Here is a 20,587-nt window from a genome sequence, read left to right as displayed (position 1 = left end):
AACTCCCTTTCTGTCTTTTAAACACTGATGCCAAAACCTAACAGACTGGAATCAGTACTCAGAGAGGCACACGTTGTTCTGTGACAATGACATACACCAATGATTTCCCACTTGGTGTCTTCTTGGGTCATAAAAAGTAACAACAGGGCCTGTAATCCAGACACTGGAAAAACTATTACTTCGCGGCTATTTTTCCTGTACCTTTAGTATATTGGCAGACCCATTAAAACTGAAAACAAAGTATCACTAAAATACATTCAGATCTTTCATAGTGACAAAATATCTGAAAACATAAGACTCCTTCCTCTTAAAGCCCAAATCAAATGAAAGGCAAGGATCAAAAATATAAAATCACAGGACAAAAGAAAACAGGACATAACAGTAAACAAGTAAGGCCAGCACATTTTCAGACTATGGAAAACAGATGAGTCATAACCAACTAAGGGCGGAGAGAGCTCAGATGACAGGGTGGAGAGAGCCTGAAATGATAGCTGCCTAAAAGAGACAGGTCCGATCTTGCCTTGAAATTATAGGAAATTTAGGTTTTCGAATCACCAGGTACCTCTATCAGGTGAGGGGAGAAGCGCAGCTGGAAAAAGGAGAGCCCTTTGAAAGTCAGTATAAGGATCAGTTGGCCCCCCAGATTTGGTGCACCCCACTCCAGATTTGCTGTGCCTGTGTCTGTCCCATAGAGGAAGCGACTGCACCACCTCAGGAGGAGACTGAGGTTCATTTCTGCAGAAGTTGAATCAGAGGTTGCCCTAGACTAGGGCATGACACAGGCACAGGATGGGTAGATCTGTGACAAAGCAAAGTGCCCATGACAGAGCCCAGATGGTAGTTCTATGGGTATTGACTTCCGTGTATGTTTGAAAATTTTCACAGTAAATTGGTAGAGGGAAAGTCCATCCCGAATCCGGTCTGTCGTCATCTCCATGGCTGTCTCCCTAGTCCAAGGTTCTTTCCTCTCGCCTGGGGGGCCACAATGACCTTCCAACTGCTCTCACTGCTTCTGCCCTTCCTCGCCCCTCAGTATATTCTCAACAGAGAAACAAGAGGGATCTTGTTAAAACAGAAGTCAACTCCTGCCACCATTCCACTCAGAACCCTGCAGGCTCCCCGTGTCCTGCAGCCTCCAAGTTCCTGTGTGGGCTGGGTTCCTTACCTCTCTGACTTCATGTCTCGTCACTGGGCCCACCGCGCTCCGTTACAGCCACATTGGCCTCCTTGCTGTTTCTCAAACACTCCAGCGTCGCTCCAGGCATGCTCCTGACTTGGTGTCCCTTCTGTCTAGCAGGCATTTTCCCCCCGAGAGAGCAGAGCTAACTCCTTGCTTCCTTCATGCTCTTGCTAATCTCTCACCTTCTCAATGCGGTTTGCCCTAATCACTCTTTTAAAATTGCAATCTCTGCTCCTGGCACCCCCAGTCTGCTGTACCTGGCCCTACCTTTCCTTCCCCACCCTGCCATGACATTTGCCACTTTCTAGCAAGCCCTATAACTTACATATTATGTTTATTGTTTATACAGTATAATCCCTCCTAACTATGGTTTTATCATTTAACAATACAGAATACCAAGTTGAATTTAAATTTCAGATAAGCAATGATAAACTTAGAATTAAGTATGTCCCCCTACAATATTTGGAACATACTCATTCTAAAAAGTATTTGTTGTTTATCAAAAATTCAAGTGTAACTGAGCACCCTGTATTTTATTTTATCTGGCAAAGCTATGCACACAGACACCACCCCCCCCCACACACACACACAAATATAAAGTCCTCAAGGAAGCCGGGGACCTACTCTTTTGTTCTCTGACACATCTTAGCTCCTAGAACACTGCTTTTTCATAATACATATTCAATAAATATGTCTTGGATGAATGAATGATTACACATTTTCTCAGGATGACCTCTGCAAAAGCAATGGGATAATCGGCAGAAGACACACAGTCCAGGAAATAGAGGGTCAATGTAAGGACAAGTCAAAGAAGACTCGGGTGGCACAGCGAGGCCACCCTGGGGGCGGGGTGATGTGGAAGGACCAGAAATGAGAGCGACAGACGACCTGGTGTACCCCCGTGGCATCACTGTGATGGGTTCTACAGCTCTGCAAGGGGGCCTGGGAAGGGCTTCTTCGCCGTACCTGCGAGAGCGCACGGAGACATCACTGACTCCAGGGAAAAGAGAAGCTGCTGCCAGGGGACAGAGAGCTGTGGCGCCTGCGGCGTTCAGAGGGCACTGCGAAGCCGATGCCGAGTGCTCATGAGCGTGCCGAGGCAAGTGTTTAAACCGAAAGGCTGAGACGCGGCATCGTAGTCATGTATTTTGGAAACTTGAAGACAGATAAAAGAAGGAACAGCTCTACGAGATGACTGCTTCTGGGGAGAATTCAGGGGAAAGGAGTGAAAAGGGAAGAAAAGGGATGGGGCAAGTGTGCTCTTTTTGGTCATCCATCATATAGCACCATTTTATTAACTACATACAAGGAATATGTATAAAAAAATAAAGTTAAAACACTCAGTTCTTCTCCTTGAGAAAACAAAAGAAAAATGGGAAAAATAGAATTTCTAAAACATCAATACAGGAAATACATATATTTCATCACCCAGAAAATAATATTGCTATAAAAACCGTATTCTTCTTATGCAAACTCGCAAATTCCCATATGCTTCACCATATGAGGATGCAATTTTATCTGAAATCACTACAACGTTAATGATGATCTTTTTTCCCCCTTGACATACATCAGGTGCAGTATATAGTGGAAGAGTATTTGGAGTGTAGGTACCTCTGGGCTGCCTAAACCTCAAACGGGTTTTCTGATATTTTCATAGTACCTGATGGTTTACCAAGCTCTTTCTAAGACCGTTTCATCTGTCCTCTAATGCTACTTTTTAAGGCATTTTCATAGTACACATATTTGGATTTTTCCCAGCACTAAGCAAAACCACATACAATCCTCGGATACGACTGTGACGTTAACTGCTTTTTGTATTGACTCCCTTTAGTTTCCCTTCCCCTTTTCTATAAAACGTTCCTGACTCTGGAACAATTATAAGTGTCAGAATTTCTCTTCTAGAAACTTTCTTTCCAAGGCCATGATTCCTTGCTCTTATTTCTCCCTGCACTCTAAGAAATGCCATGGCCTCTCCAAAGCTCGACCCCATGTTCCCCGTGATCCTAACTGGCTCCAAAAACCTTCTCTGCGGCCCCAACGCCTTCCTCTTCCTCTCAGTTTCTCATGCTCTGTAAACAGGTCAAGAGCATAGAGGAAAATATAAAGCAATCTCACCTATTAATACATATGTAAAAAATTACTTTGTATTTTTTAAAAACTATATTTTGTCTTTATCTCCCACACAGCTCTTCTCTTTGCTACACACTGCACACAGATGATCCTGTTCCGAATTCAAAAATGTTGCTTTACTGAATATTCTATTTCCATCATTCATTTTCCAGCACGCGCAGGTGAGCTTTAGAGCCTCCAGGCTGCTCAGCCTCCTTGAAGATGACGTTGAAAAGAATGAAACAGTTCATAACGGACTGTGTCTGCCCATTCTTGCTTCAGGGACTGGTCACAGGCTCACTTACAAATGAGCCCATTGTTCCCTGGGGACACCCAGAGGTCCCCGAACGGAAGATGGCACAAACTGTTGAGAAAAGCCACCCATAACTAATGGCCTAGGAAGTTACCGCCGGGAACCCCCCGCTCAAGTTCACCCCGTTGTCAGACACGACCTCACAGACGCCCCTGGTGATCGTCTTCGCTCTTAAATTTACTTTCACCTCCAACAATTCTGGTATCTCTTTTCTTGCCAAAGTTTACACTACAATTTTCAGCAGCCCATCTTCTATTTTCATATTTCCATAATTTTCTGTCTCTATTCCCTCCTTTCTATAACTTGGTTCATGATTTTCTAAAGTTCTTCGTGTGTGTATTATATACACATGGTTAGAGAAATAAGTTACACAAATGTATCCCATCTGATATAAATATATACACCCGTCCTCACCCCTATGTCTTTTCTTCCTTCAACTGTGGCTAGAGGGCTGGTGTTTGGCTACCTAGGGCCTGGCTGGACCCTGGAATAACTTTCTATTTATATGTATCGTCCAGCTCTCTCAAATGACAAGATCCACAGAACAAATGTGGGCCCCTCGGCCACTTCCTTTTCTTTCCCCCCTCAGTAGCCCACTGCACGTGGGACGTTCCTGTTTGTATAAATATCTTCACATATTTCGGGAACTTAGATGCACAGCAATCTCTCTGCAGGCCGGTAAGAAGTTAAATACTGACTCTGAAGGAGCAACACTACTTGCTCCTCACTGACAAGTCTAACCTATGTTTCCTAATCCTTTGCTTCAAATTCAGCTAGCCCCCCAGTAATGTGCTTGCTTCTACCAGGGCTCATGTTCACCCAGACTCTACCCCTAACTTGCTAACAGAAATGCCTCCATCCTGAGGGCACGGAGCCCCACCCTTGGCTGCAGAACCCAGGGAGGCAGAGCTGGCGACGGTGCAACGCACTCCGCTTCTGCTCCTTCCCGATCTAGTCCTCAACGTCATCTTTTGTTTGTTCTAATACCTTTAAGGCCAAAGCTCTTTTCTGTCAGTTTGTGATTCATGCCACCCCCCCACCCCCACCCCCGGCATCTAACCAGCTTATGTACTAAGATCAAAACAAAAATTTTGTAATTAATGTTAAAGTCATATTAGTGGCCTCCAGATTCAAAGGTCCCTCCTCTCTCCTTTTAGACATAATATGATTAATACACAGTATTTAATGGACATGGATATTCCATATTTTGCCCATTAGCCCCTAAAAGTACTTATTAAAAGCATGACTGTCTAAGGTCACTGGGCTCGCAAGTTGGGGTGTACTATCCATTAGCTATCCGCACCGCCTGGCAGTGGTCTCTGAAGGGGGCATCAGCACCCAAACCCTCACTTCTCCCTCTTTACTTAGCATCTCCGCTTAGAGAATGGTCCCTCCCCTCTATACCCCTTCTAGCTCTTTGCACAGCTTCATAAAACTCCATTACCCAGCCTCTTACCTTCACCATCTATTCACTCTTAAATCTCAAACCCTCCCCCCTTTCTTCTCTGTTTCTCCTGTCTCCTAAGAGGCCTTCAGAAGGGGATTTAATCTCACTGGATCTTCCTTTTCTTTTCATTTTACGCCTATTTGGTCTTTGAAGGCAGCTAATTCTGCTAGAATGCCTTCACTTCGTAGGAGTCTTGTTATCTATGTTCTCGATGTTAGTTTTACTCAGAGTGCATTTTTATAGGTGGTTTTATTTCCAATTTTCCTTAACACTCTGAAGGAGAAACATATTTTAAATTTCTTTTTATTCTAACATGATTGTAATCACCTCCCACATCCATCGTCAAGCCTGTTCTGGTTCCGGTGTGCAAAGGAGGCCATGAGAGCATCCTGGAGACCTCCTCAGGCTAGTCTTTGAGGGGCAAGGATTCCTGTGAATAGTTCTTGGAGGAAATGATATGCTGGGTAAAGAAGGGCATCGCAGGCTGAGGGGAAAGCATCTGTGAAGGAACAAAAATGTAAGCGGCATGGCCTGTGCGTAACACTGAGTGTTTCGCTATCACACAGCTGACGTGTGAGAGGGACGAGAAGGGGCCGGTAGGAGATTCGTGTCGCGAGGTAAGCAGTGCCCAAGCGCAAGATGACCTCAGGTGCCTTTCTACGCACATGAAATGGGGACGGTCACTGGTGGGTTCTAACAAGGGAATGGCACGGCAAGGTCTCTATTACGCAAGGATTCTTCCAGCAGACCGATGGAGCAGCCAAGGCCTGGAGCCAGAAAGATTAGCTAAGCGGCATCTCCAGTATTTAGGGGAGAGGTAAAAATGACTGAGGCTTGAACTGAGGTGAAGAGACAGCGACACCCTGAAGAGGCCTTTCTGCCGCACTCTCACCTCCAAATAACTCTGTAGGCTATCTATCCCATCCTCTGATCTTTATTTTACTTTATAAGAGACAACATAGGCCCTGGCTGAGCAGCTCAGTTGGTTAGTGTCGACCCGACACACCAGGATTACAGGTTCGATCCCCAGCCAGGGCACATACAAGAATCAACCAACGGATGCATATATAAGTGGAGCAGCAAATCGATGTTTCTCTCTCCCTCTGTCTCTGTCTCTCTCTCCCCTCCTTTATCTCTCTGTCTCTCTAAAACCAATAAATTTTTTTTAAAAGGAAAACATAAAATTAGAAGGGTTATGTTTCAACTCCTCCTCTTGAAATCTCTTTTAGTCCAGGGACCTGAGACCCCAGGATGTAGAGGGGCTTGCTCTTAGGGGCGAGCCAGAAGAAATCTCAGTCAGGAATAAAGGCAGGCCTGAAGAACGCCTCCGCACACACGGCTTTGGGCAGGCGACAAGCAGAATACACTCACCCCAGGGTCGGTCGACCGAAAAGCAGGCCCACACGAAGCAGCTGCCGAGCCCAACAGACTTTAATTTCTGGCACCTCTCAAATCAGGTAATAGGTCTCTTTCTTGAACAAGCAAAAATGTCCTCCGGTCGCTCTGCCTCTGTTTTCAGGGTCACTGTGCATGCTGCTCCAAGACTAAATCTACCCTTTAGTGGAAAGTCTTTGATGCATCCACTCTCGGACCCGAGCTCCAGCTTTCTCCCCCATCTCGAACTGCCTTCCCCAGGCGCCAGCCACGCACCTTACTCACTGTGTCCCTCAGGCTGTCCTTTCCTTTGAGTAGAGCGCGTCCTTCTTGGTGACATGCAGAAACCACCCCAAACCTACATCTCTCATGGATCGTGTCAGGCTCTCATGCCTCCTAGCTCCAAATTAGATGCTGTTTGTTCCTCCTCTGAATCACTCTCTTGGAATTAAAAAAAAAAAAAAGCCTTTAACTACTTGTGTTTTGCCTTATTGCTCGTAAAATGAAGAACGAAGAAAAACTGCTTATTTTGAGCGTGGACTCCGGTCCAACATTTTATCTCCTACAGTCCCAGGTTGTTTAGGTTCTCTATTCTTTCTTTCAAAAGGTGTTTACTAAGCAACTACTATGTGGCAGATGATGTATTAGCCACTAGGGGTATCACATAGAATATTCCAACACTGCCCTACCCTTAGAGTCTACGGAGGAAACAGGCATTGAACAAATAAGCGCAAATGCACTGGGCACCATAAAAGACAATTCCGGGGGGGGGGGGTGAACTCAATAAAGACACTTTGAATTTTTTTAAAAATGTATGAATGAGTGAATAAATGAATGGACTGAATTTGCTTGCAATTTACTAGGGATCACGTCATCTTTGTCACCAATTAGTACAAACCCTAGATGAATTAAAAATGATAAAAATCACTTGTTCATATGTAATGACCACAGGATGCTTTTACATTTTTTGTTCTCAACCCAGGGGAACATTTGGCAATTTCTGTTCTCATAAATCGGAGGGGCAGTTGCACTGGAATCTAGTGGGCAGAGGCCACAGATGCTACTAACCCTGCAATTCACAGGACAGTCCCCACCACAAGGAGCTACCTGGTGCAATATGCCAACAGCGCTGAATTTGAGGAACCCTGTCCTATATCATAGGACTGTTCATACAAAGTCAAATTATACTGAAACCACTCCTGCGAAAAGCATTTTAATCATTTTCCCCATCCCAGCTGTAATTGGTTTTCCCTGTCACTTGGGCTCTCCTTTTGGTGGTGTTTTTACTCCCCTGAGGTTAGGTGACACGCAGGACTCACCAAATATGTTGCTCTAGGAGCCGTAACCGTGGTAGTGAGGGAGCTGGGGGCGCGCTGCAGGGGCCAGGCTGCGGGCAAAGCACCTGAGGCGGGCCCAGCAAGAGCCAGCGCACCCTCCCCTTGGTCAGCCAGCTGCTCACTACCACACACTTGAAGAGCTAAAGGAGACGCATCTCAACATCATTTCATATCCGTTTCAAAGTGACTGACCAGGTGCCTGGGACGGAAGCTGTTTGCAACCCTGTCCATGAAATGCAGCAAAATCGCAGTTCTCAAACCTGGGCACTAGGGGGCAGCAGCACACAAGTGCGTGGGCTCACCCTTGAGTAAAAACCGAGTGCCGCATTGTCAAAACTCTGCTGGAACAAAAGCAGTAAACATGGTTTTCTCCAACATTTCTCACCACTGCCTTGTATTCTAAATAAATCTACATTTCACTCTAGCATACTTGTGAGAGTAACATTTAGTGAGCATGTGTGTATGTATGCACATATATAAAACACAAACTATATACAGGTAATTATATATGTACATAAATTACGTATATTGCATGTAATTGTATAAATTATTACATGCAATATGTAATAATGATGTGAACATGATATAATTATAATAAATAATAACTGATTCTCTATTGAGCAATTTATCTCATTTAACACATTTGACAACCTTATGTGGGAGATATTAACTTTCTCCCTTTGCAATTAATTGCCAAGGATCAGAGAGGTTGAACAACTTGGCCAGGGTCACACAGTGTAATGAGCAAGAGTGGGATTTATATCACACATTTCAAAGAACTTAAAGTCTCTGAGAGTTTTGAGACCACGGATTTTTTTTCTATTTCTATTTTTCTTAATTTCTATTCTTTCTTACCGATCACAGATAAGTGCTCAACCAATGTGTTACATCAGTTGTAAGAACAGCTTGTTCCCATTTCATGGTGTTACAGAGAAGCGACCCATGTGGGGAAATAAAGGCAATTACTAGGATGCATGTTAAAATGTGGATTCAGACCTTGTCCCAAAATAATTTAATCAGAATTTCTTAGGGAGGGTAGTTTTCTTAGTTTTCCAGGTAATTCTAATATACAGCTATTGCTGAGATTTGATAGGGTAGTGACTAAGTTTTTAATAGTTTTAGAAGCCTTTTCTCACTTCTTATTGATACATTCTCTAAGATAGAATTGAATATATCAACTAGTTACGAGAAGGTTATGGATGTGATGTCTGGAACTGATGGAGACACAGGTTTGCAGCTCACAACACAATGTCCCACCCACATGTGCTCTATTCTTTTTGACCAACTGTGTGACTTCAATGACAGACGCAGGAATCTCTTTTTGTCTATTTAAATAAACAGCATTTCCTTACAAGGCCAGCATTTATAGAGGTTAGTGGTTGACAGAATCACTTCCGTCCTACATTCCTGATTATCTTTTAGGATCTCAGCAAAATGTCTAGGATGTATCTTGAGATGTGATTTATTATTAAAACTAACTCTAAATTACTATTACTGAACAGGAGAGCTCTGCATTTAATGGACAAGTAATAACCTCCTGTATGAGCATGTGGATAAATGGACAAGACAAGGACTTCTTAAGTGATGAGATCTGAGGCTGGTCTCATTGCTTGAGTTTCAAAAATCCACTTCAAGGCATTCTTAGTAATCTCTACCAGTATTTCTTTCTAGTCAATTGTTTACAAAATAATAAAGATTGATGGTGACATCTCAGATAAAGTTCTCCTTTTCACAATTTTTTAAAAACTCAACTGATATAAACACAGATCTGTTTTCAAATAATGAACGTCTTACAAGCTTTGTGATTGTTTAAATAGAACAATGAAATATAATTAGGAACATTTTAAGCTGTGCTGGGGTGGCCCCAACAAAGGTGGCTTGCCTTTGGAAAGGTGAAATAAGAGAGTGGGTTAGTATTGGTTTCTTGGTTTGCTTTGGTTTTCAACCAAAGCTCCCTATGGAAAACTAAGTCCTACTAAGGCCTTTTGCAGGACTTACCCAAGAAGTTAGTCCTGTATGTCCTGCTTTACATTCAGAACCCATTCAGATCGCTCCACAGAACTCATAGTCGCTATTAGCATGAAAGCAATTCCTGGGCATGCTAACATGTCGACATGTCCCCGAATTACAATGCCAATTGTTCCACATAAGTAAAACTATCTAGGTTCATAGTTTTTGGTTTTTTGCTTTTTTTTTTTTGGTCATTTATATTCCTGTAGATTCATCATCTTACAGAGGGGTACTCGGGAGGCTTTCTGACGACCCTTCCAGCGACGGGGGCCTATCACCCAGTATTTTGAGCGGCAGCGAGCTCAGAGCAGACACTCCACAGGCTGCTGTACTGAGGTAAAGGTGGAGACACACCTCACAAAGAGCCCCCAAGCAGCCCGTGACCCGCACAGACCGTGCAGGCGCAGCTGTGGAGGCGACTGGGCCATTCCCCGATTCCCAAGGCATCAGCAAAGTCCTCTCGTCGGCACACACATTGTTCCATTCTGCATAAAATACTGTTCTTGAATATCAAGCAGCCGGTGACTCAGTGCCATCTGGCACTTCCTGGTTAAACATGGCTCTCAGACAGTGAGAAAAAATCGTTTCCAAAAAGGACAAGTGTCAGAAGGAATCAGAGAAGCCAGGTGAGTGTGAGAGGACACGAGCGCCCACTCAGGGCAGTGGGAGTGGGGTGCAGGGCGCCAAGGCTTGTCGCATAGACTGCTTGCCCCGCAGTCTACACGGAGGTCCTCTCTGAGCGCTGTGCGTTGGCTGTTTTTTTGTTTTTCCCCTCGGCAATATTATTGTGAAGCGTGGGTCTGTGATACACAGAGCAGGCTGGGCTTAGTTGACAAAACAGCTGCAACTCACGCAGGCCAAACAAGCTGTCCTTGACATTCAGAGTCCCTGAGGATGGAGCGTGGAGAGTGACGCGGGACCTTTAGAATTTTCTCTGTCTCCCCCCAACCCCCTGCCCCCGTTTGGTCCTCCAAGGGTGACGATGTCCTTGCCATCTAATCATAGGCTCTTACTGGCACTGGCTTTCCTGGAGCCCTCTGTGCCCATGCCAAGGGATGCAAAATGGTCTACAAGTGAGTCTAACCTATGACCTCAGGCCTCAGAGTCAGAGGGCAGGCCTGGAAGAGAAAGCCAGGGAGAAAGAATACTACGAGGGGTGTCTTAGAAATGAAGGTTAAATGTTTTCACATGAGAGTGGAGATGGACGATATGCAGAGGACCTAGACCCCCGGTGAGGACACGTGTGCAGGACCCGGCTTGGTTCCCGGGCCCAAGAAGGGAAGATGTAGGCAGCGAGGAGGACACCCAGAGGGTGGCCTTGAGGGTGAAGCGCCCAGCAGAGCCGGCTGTGGGAAGGGCTGAGCGGGCTCCTCAGAGCGGTCAGCTGCCACCTACAGTTCAAGCACTCCGGGCTCTAGGCCACGCGCCTAATGCACAGCGACCGGAAGGCAGGCCTTTCCGAGCCTGTTTACAGGGGAGGGCTGGCTCACGGGAGGGCAGTGACTCACCAGGCAACGCGGCTGGTCATGGCAGAGCTGGGGGAGGTCTCGGTGGGGTGGTGGGGCATATAGGCTGTCTAAGCCAGAAAATACCTTAGAGGGGGCAACCCAGGGCTTCCCTTTTCACAGATGATGACAAGGAGCCCTTAACCGACACGCCTCGCTCAGGCTGGCTTTGCCCAGATCAGCTGAGTCTTAGCTTCGCTGAGACTTCAAATGGTGCTTCCCAATCGGTTCACAACTAAGGAATCATTTCATTTCATTTTTCTTTTAAACCCTGTCTTTTGACTGAATGAAGATGATGGTAATCAACCTTTATAGGCTACTGTGTGCTCATTGCTGAACCAGGTGTCCTTTCTGGCTCTCATAACAAATATGTCATAGATATCATTAGTCCCCTTTGTACAGATAGGAGAATTCATCCTCACAGTTGTTGCGTGACTGGCTCAGAGTGACAAAACAGGCCCGGGGCTCCATTTTATATTTTATTCTAATATCTGCATTCTTCTTACATGTCATGCTGTGAGAATTTGCCTGCAAAATCTATTCATTAAGAAATAACTTAGTCCCCATTTTAATTAATCAAAAACATATATATGCTAGGTAAAACATCAATTGACGAGTAGGAAGAAACAGTTATTATACCAAGTTGACCTAGAGCCGGACGCCCGCACACCCTCGCCACTGCTGAAGGCACAAGTGTCATTTTGCTTTCTGAGACACTGGAATTAGCCCACACACCCTCGTTTCTGCAAGCACAAGACCTGGAAGGCCAGCTACCTCAAGGTGGAGACTACTTTGTTACATTACGATAAAAACAATTCCTGCTGATTTTATGTTCTCGGTCTTCCTATTTCACTGAGTTAAATAATAAACCTCAGGGACTTTACGGACATACTTTTCGACAGAAGCACAGATCCACAATTGTGATTTGCTTTGCATTAAGGTTCCCAATGAAAATCTGTGAGTTGTTAAAGGGGTTACTATTTTTTTTTCTATAGAAACAAAGGCACTAGAAACATGCAAGAGGTAATGAGCACTGCGCTTCTCTCTCTGGGAGGCAAAAATTACAAAAGAGAAATGATAGATGGCGCTTGCCAGAAATTTTAATTAAACCTGTGAGTGAAAAATTCTGAATCAGGCCAAGAGGCAGCTGCACTCATACGTGACCTGCTGAAATACCAGGGGCGGGGACACGTGTCAGGAAATAGATATCCTGAGAGAGCAGCCATAATATCCTTGGATTTCATTTAATCTGGCTCTCCATAAAGCGTGGCTCTGAAGGGCCTTCCAGGAGACTCCCCTCGCTCGGTGAACCTCAGAATACAAAGCAAACTGCTCCTGGTTGCTTAGTGACACCCTCGAGTAGACCACAGGGTGTCTTCAGTGCCTGTGTGCTGTCCCTTGTTTGTCCAAGGACGGTATTCCCTGCCCCTCCGCATTGCTGCCTTTGGGCCAATAATTAAGTCATGAAAAGTCCCGACCATGGAGGATTTCACGTGGAATTTCTCTATGAATTAGGACTAAAGAACACCAGGTCTCCATATAAACATCGTAATTCCTCCTATTGCCTGCTTTCCCAGAAAGACATTTAGCAGATGCATCTTTTCTCATCCATGCTTCCACATGTTCCCTAATCAGGTTCTGACATGCATTTGGAGCCAGGAGGAAAAACTTAAAATTGAGACATGAGCATGGTTCAGTCTTGGCTTCATTACTTATAGGTTGACTGATTCTGGCCTGGTCTTAATTTCTCAGGTTCTCGTCTGTAAATCTCGTCTGTAGCTTTGGGGGCTGTTACGGGGCCAAATGTCCTGAATTCCAAGTACTTTGTAAATAGTCAAGCATGAAATAAACACGGTCTGTGACTATTTTTTCTTTATTTCTAAACCACGCTTACTCTCCTTTGCCATACATTAGAAAGTTAAAGATTTATATGGCTTGAATTCAATCTTGAATCCAGTTAGAATTAAACTTCTTGCAAGTTGATACATTTCATGAGAAGAGCATGCTCTTCCTTATTAAAACCATCCTTGATATGTGTGCCTCCTGTATGAATTCCACAAAAATAGCCAAAAACAAAAACCACTATTCAGAAGAATATATCATTTTAGTATAGAAACTCTCGCGCCTTTAATTCTTGTTACAAGTTACAGAATCGAAGTCTTGAATTCGAGGCCACAATTAATGCTTGATGATCTGCCAAGTGGTCTTCATTTTAAGCCTGATCTTCGTGATGTTCACCCTGACTTCCTGGGAAGGACACGGTCGATCCCTAGTACCTTCTGTCTTTCTCCAGCTCAGGAGAAATTTTAGTTTGGCACAGAGCTGCCTAGAATAAAGGCTACTGTCCCAGTCTCCCCTGCAGGTAAACATGACCACATGTCTAAGTCACAGCCAATGACATGTAAGCAGAAGGGTCGAGTGAGTGGGTGCAGAGGCCCTCTGTCCCTTCTTCATCCCTCCTCCAGGGTCTGCCTGGGGCCCAGAGCGATGCTGGGCCACGTGGCTGGGACCCAGCACAGCAATGGCAGAGTGATGAACTGGAGACCTTGAGTCCCTGAGGACTCTGGGGAGTGGGCATCCAACCAGCCCTGGGCTTGCGCGATGGGGAAATTCACTTTCATCTTCTCTAAGCCACTGATGTCTTGTTTGTTTCTGTTACTCACAGCCAACTAACGAAATCCATTTTCCACATCTGGGTTTTCAGAGTCCTTCAACTTTCAAAAACCCTGCACTGTCTCAACAATTTATTTGAATGCAAATACATTTGGCAAATACAGGGCTGGGCAAAAGTAGGTTTACGGCTGTGTGTACATGAAACGCAGAGTTTATTCTTGTATTATGATTTGTTAATTATTGTATTATTTTCCATATGAACAACCGTAAACCTGCTTTTGCCCCACCCTGTATTTAGGCTCCAACTCTCAAATGCAAGACCAAGTGCCAGGGACCGTGTTGTGCCGAGGGGACCCTGTGAGCCACTCCAACACCTGTCAGGCCCCTAGGTCCTCCACAGCGAAGGCAGGTGACGCGTGAGGGGCTGCGGATCAGAACCCTTCACACACGTCGGGAGGCAGGAACGTTTTTTGGAGGAAGGACATTAGGAGTAACGACTGAAAAATGAGATGTTAGGAAATGGGCAGGGAGAGGATAAGCATTCCAGAAAGAGGAACAGCATTTCCCAAAGCCTTTGGGCAGGTAACAGCAGAGTGCTGAAGGAAGAGAGGTCCAACATGGCTAAAGCACAGCGAGGGGGACACACACAGAAGCGGAGGGTGGGTGGGCACGGTCCGAAACGTCTCGCCATCGCCTCCTAAACGAGGCGCATGGACAAAATCTAATCTAAGAAAGATGACCAGCGCTCATGGGCAAGAAAATTCTAGGGCCCATGTTTTAGAATTTTCTTGTGGGTGAGCAGACAGAATTTAAACCCACACCACAGAATCAAATTATTCCCTGAATCAATGGGGGTTTTTTCCCCCCAAAAGGAAAAAACACTGAAGTGAGAAAAGCTAACGCTTAATGGGGTCATTGTTTTGCCCTAGTTTATATAAGAATGAACAGACCAAGCTAAAATATGCAAGTCATTCCTCTCAACAGAAACCCCTCTGTTCACCATCCTTCTCATTTACAGAAATAAATAAATGGAACTCTCCTCTCTGGCAGAAGCTGGCTGCTCAGAATGTTTTTTCTTTGTCTCCTACATACGGAAATATTGAGGCATTTCCCTGAGCAGACGTGTGCATGTGCACTTTTAACATCTCCATGGTCCTGGGAAGACTTGGAGAAAGCCCATTAGAGGGATAAAATAATTCACGAAGAACACTAGAGGGCAGGTGTCCCTTTTAAATCTGCTCTAATTTCCACTCAGACTGAGAACCAAGCATTACCATTGTAGGTGTACATGCCTGAGTCGGTCTGTTTTTCCGGAATTGCCCACGTATAAGGTGAAAAATCGGCTACACTGCTCCTCAGCTGAGCCAAGCTGTGGACCTGCTCCTACTGTCCCCTCGAAACTGCTCTCCCTGCTCTTTGCAAAGCAAGCCTGGCTTCTCATTTACGTGTCACTTCAAATATCATTTCCTTGGAGAGTCCCCCACCGCCCCGCCCCAAGCTTTACTAAAGTAACCCCTCCTGAACCCCATTACTCTGTATTGCACCAAATGTTTCCTCCTGACACATGCCAGAGCCCAAAGCTACCTGTATACTTGCTAACTTGAGAGTAACCTGTCTCTGCTAGAAGGTGGATCCCTTAAAGGCAGTGACCTTGTTTTACCTATTTGCCAGTCTGTTCTCAGGGCCTAGGAAAGAATTTTTGGACTATTGGCTGAATGACTATCTGCTGAACGAACGGTCGGTCCTTTAAAATGAGCATTATTATTATTCACATTACAGATACTCGCTAAGATCTGAAACAACTTGATCAAGGTCATGCAGCAAGTTGATGGCAGAATTTCTTGACCTCAGAGACTCACGTAAGCTATAAAAGTTTCTTCTCTTAACTAAATATTTGGCGGGGATAAAGTAATTATTCTTAAGAAAACCATCATTTTCTAAATTCTAGTTTGTTCTCTGCCTCTTCCCCTCTATTTTATTAATGTCTAATCAAGTCTACCCTCAGCATACTATTCAGATTGTCCATTTTTTCTTTCTATTCTCTCTGCCATCATTTTATTTATTTTTTCTAATATGTTTTTATTGATTTGAGAGAGAGAGAGAGAAACATGGATCAGCTGTCTTCTGCATGGCCCCACTGGTGATCGAGCCCACAACCCAGGCGTGTGCCAGGGAACCCAACCAGCGACCTCTCGCTGTATGGGAAGGCGCTCAACCAACTGAGCCACAGCAGCCAGGGCTGCCACCGTTTTAATCAATACTCATATCCTGTGAACAATCGAAATAACCTAATAAATTGCATTGCCTTTAGTTTTTTCCTGCTCCAACCCATAATCCCATACACAAACCACTTCAGGATTAACTAACTGCCTTAACCTGCAAGTTTATCATGCCATTGCTCAACAACTCCAATTGCTATCTAATGCTTTCAGGTTAAAGTGCAATTTGTGGGGGGAGGGAGGCTTTCTATTCAAGACCCTCCATAATTGCCCCTGGCCTACCTTTCTCATATTATTTCCTACTTACACTCTCTGCATGATTTCTGGAGAAACTGGCCCGCTCGCTATTCTAACACCTCCTGAGTTCATCCTATTCTACGGTTCTCACCCTAAAATCCTCCCCAAACGCCCTTCCACATTCAAATCCCATTCACTCCTCCAGACGCTGGTAAATTCCCACCTGCCCTTGGAAGGTGCTCCCCAGGAGCCCAGCTCACACGGAGCCGCCTGCATGCGAGCTCAGAGCGCCCAGCTCCCTGCAGGCCCCACAGCAAATTCTCATCAGATGAATTACCGCGTCCGCAGTGGAAACCGTGCTCTCTCTTAGCCGCCCTTTACTTCATCTTGTTTTATTTTGCTTGAGTAAAATAAAATTTTATTTTCCTTTCCAGCTGGATCTTTGAGGTCGGAGTCCCTGCCTCCCCTCCAGGTCCTTTCATACAGGAGATCATACCTATTATCTGACAAATGTCGTGGAGTACCATTGACACCCTTGTCCTTTCTAATTTGTTCTACGGCTCAGGGTTTAACAACAACTGTGCTTACAATGACTAACCCCACAGATCTGATCAGAGAGACCACCTGAGATTCAAAAATGAGTCCTTTCCTTTTCTTCCATGTTTTTACCGTCATTGATACGCTGTGAATTAAATTATCAATCTAAGCCACCCCTTGTTGCAACCCTCGCTACAAGAGGTCAGAAGTTTCTCTTTTCACTTTTCTGACCCTCATGAAATGACCACCCAACAGCTGTGGCCAGCAATGTGAAGATACCAGACCAGGCACCAGCAGAGACTAGGACAGAACCCTGCCCACACTCTCCAGGGCAACACGGACGAACGACAGCGACCGGCGTCACACTGGCTCAGCGCTCAGGGTCATCGTTTGCTGAACGCCCTGGAAATTCAGAGGAAGGATGAAGGGGTCAGGCTGGGACATTACGGGACGATATCGGGAGCTGCCGTCAACAGCGGTGCAGTCACCGCGCCCCCGACGCGTCGGGCCGTCCCATACAATCCCAGCCCCCTACACATTTGTAATCTATAGCAACTTTAAGAGCTTCGCACATATTTTTAAAAGAAAGATAAATGATGAAACTGACAACTCGCTCTTCAGTCGCTGGGACATTGACTTAATCCACTCACAAGGCGGCCTTCCCCAGCCGCTGCAGCCCAAACACTCCCACCCGGGCCTCCCACTTTCTCCTGTTCTCTCCTCCTTGTCGGTACATGACAAGAGCTTTTGTATTTATTGATCTTTGTCAGGAATCAGCAAAATATGGCCCAGAGGACAAATCCTGCCCTATCCTACCTTGGTAAATAGTTTTATTAGAACACAGCCATTCGTTACAGACTGCCTCTGGCTGCCCTTGCGCTGAAACAGTAGAATTGAATAGTTGTGGCAGGAACCGTAAGGCCCACAAAGCCTAAACTATTTACATCTGGCCTTGCACTATCTGCCTCTCGCGCTATGTGTTTCTTGTGTTTCCTCACTCCCAAAATATGAAGAGAGACTATTCTGTTTACTGCTCTAACCATGACACTAGTGCCTAGCACATAATAGGTGCTTAATACCGCTTGCCAATCACTCCTAGATGTAACAGGGGAAAGGTAAATTGTGTTGACATGCACCCAAAGCTCTGAACTCAGTCACACATCTGGAATCACTGCTTTCTGGGAATATATGTAATGAGCTGGTGTAAAGAAAATTGTAAAGGGCCATAGAATACTCTGGGGAGGATCCTTGAACCAAGGAACAGTTTTCATAGAAAGTGTCTTGGTCTCACTTCTGGGCCCGTTAGAGGTAGAGCAGTGCATTTTTTATAACCCTGCTATGGTAAGAGAAACATGTCCAGGCAGATTTGCACTGAGAATTAGGGTAACATCTGGAGATAAGAGTTTAGAGTAACACATTTCTAAAAACTTGTTGATGGTAGCACCAGCCTGTGCCTTTTTCTTAATTTCTTTGACTCTTGTCAATTGATATTACCCAGAGGGTTGTGTGTTTTTTAACCCACCACAGTTGTAAAATATGAAGATACCATTTCCCATCATTCTCTCTTAGTTTATATGAGTAGCTTACAATTTTGTTCTATGGTAAAGTTCTCACCAAAAGAATCTCTTATTAAGAAGTGGAAATTCTGACCTACTGAAACCCAGTCAAGTTCTCTCTGCCAGGCAGATGTGTCCGAACCAGCCAAAATCAACATGCTGCTGTTCAGATGTTCTGTTTAAGAGGGAAAGATGAATTTAACAGTGTTTCAGTTTTAAGTGACCTACACACCAAGATAGGGAGCCTCACCGAGTAGGTCATAATATGTATCACATCTGGAATTTTTATCAGATAGGTCTCCAGGCTGAGCTGCCAATCTCATGACCTACCCACTCCCCACGCCAATATGGTTGGATGGTAGTCACACCTTTTCTACTCATTCTCTGTATGACAGCCTATGTGATTTAAAATACAATTTACTGACATATCTGCCCTTCTAAAAATTCCTCAGCATCTACATATTGCCTTTAGGAGAAAGGCAAAGCTCGCATAACACAGGTGGCTCCTAGGGACTTGACTCTGTGCCCAGCTACTTTGAGTGTCCCCTTCCCTCAAGGCTCACATCGCCCTCCCCTACTCCCACCCTCTGCTCTGAAGGATGCACGTCGAAGAGTTCAGGTAATGCTCCACTCTGTCTCTGTCCCCCTTTCATCTCTTTCTAGCTCTTTCTACCTCTCCCTTTTCTCTAGTGCTCCCAAGCCTTTGTGCATGCTGGCCCCCTTTGATTCTGCCTGACATGCTCTCTCTCCTCCTGAACATCCTAGAGTCTCATCTCAGACTTCCTTCTCCTAACAGCCTTTCTTGATTCCACAAGTCCAGATTAAAATCCTATGATAGGCAATAATATTGGAAACTCCAACTCCAAATCTAAGAAATGTCTCACATGGAAGACTAATGCAGGGTAGAGCTCTGAATTAAACTCTGATGTCTCCCCCAACATGATCTAAATTCTTAAAGTCAATGTACCAAACACTGCTCTAAGTACCTCCCAAGCAACTCAACTATGCGTTCCTTAGATAAATCTTCAAATGCTATTGAAAAAATTCAGGATTGTTCTTTTAAAATACGATCAAAGTGGTTTGTTTAAAATAGCATGCTAAATACGTTACTCAAAGATAGGTCTTGTTTTGAAAGCCCCGCACTTTAAGGAAATCAGAGAGAAAATGTGGATGAAGATCAGCCACTTGTAGTAGCTCCAACACGTAGTGCTATGAGAAAGCACTGGGTTACTCTGGAGAAATGCTTGTAACAGAATAAATAGGTTTGGAGATCACTGAGTATGAAATTGCATGTAAAATGAAAAAAAAAACACAAAATTGACACATTTACGGGGACTATCTGAGCAGCAAATCCTGGGCGGAGGCATTTTAAGAACATCAAGGCCTCCTCAGTAGCCTCTGGGTATGTGGAAACAGCTGTAATCTAAATGATTAAAATGTGTGCCACCTTTTCTAGAACCTGCTGTGGGAGGGCAGTCAAAGGTGGCACCTTGGGAGTGAAATGACCTAAGTAGTGCCAACAAGGGCAGGCAGAAAAGGTAACCTTGCTACAGAGAGAAGAACAGTCCACACTAGACAAGTCCAAGGGCACGTGCTGATTCCAGCCCTGCACAGGCCTGGCAAGGTCCCAAGGCGGCCTAAATCTGAGGGATGAAGGCTGAGGGGTGGCACTGGACAAAGGAGTGAAGATGACCAGAACATAAGTCCCATCTGTGGACAGGTGTATGAAACAAGGCCGGGGACTGAAAACTAGGTACAGACTAGAATAAAGAGACTCAGCGTTGGCAAGCCTCTCAGCAATCTCGGGGCAGAAGGCAGAGCTTCCTTCAGGGGAGCCACAAGCACACACTGCAGCCCCCTGGAGGGAGAATTAGGGGGTTGGCCCCTGCTGATGTCCAGGTATTTCTTCCTTAGGTCCAAGATGTGATCAGGTCTTCTAAACCATGCTTGCCAGTGTCCCAGAAGCTCTCAACATTCTCCCAGAACCTCCTGGGTTCAAAGCTGAAAGGACAGGTGGCCCTGAAAGGGGCTGCGCCCACTGAAGGCCCTCTGATTGTTCCAGGACCAGAAGAGAGCCCGATGACAAAGCTCAGCTCCAAGCTGTCCTTGGGCGTTACGGGGTCTCTGAGAAATATCACCAGGAAGCAAGT

General features: G+C 45.1%; 1 protein-coding gene across 9 annotated transcripts in view; it reads right to left on the bottom strand.

Annotated features, from left to right (window-relative positions):
• Window positions 1-20,587, bottom strand: part of GAS2 (growth arrest specific 2) — a 133,877-nt gene that overhangs the window by 11,202 nt on the left and 102,088 nt on the right. The window lies entirely within an intron of this gene.

Source organism: Miniopterus natalensis, chromosome 11, assembly GCF_054644295.1.
Source record: "Miniopterus natalensis isolate mMinNat1 chromosome 11, mMinNat1.hap1, whole genome shotgun sequence".
Lineage (NCBI taxonomy): Eukaryota > Metazoa > Chordata > Mammalia > Chiroptera > Miniopteridae > Miniopterus > Miniopterus natalensis.
This window is presented reverse-complemented; position numbering and strand designations above follow the sequence as displayed.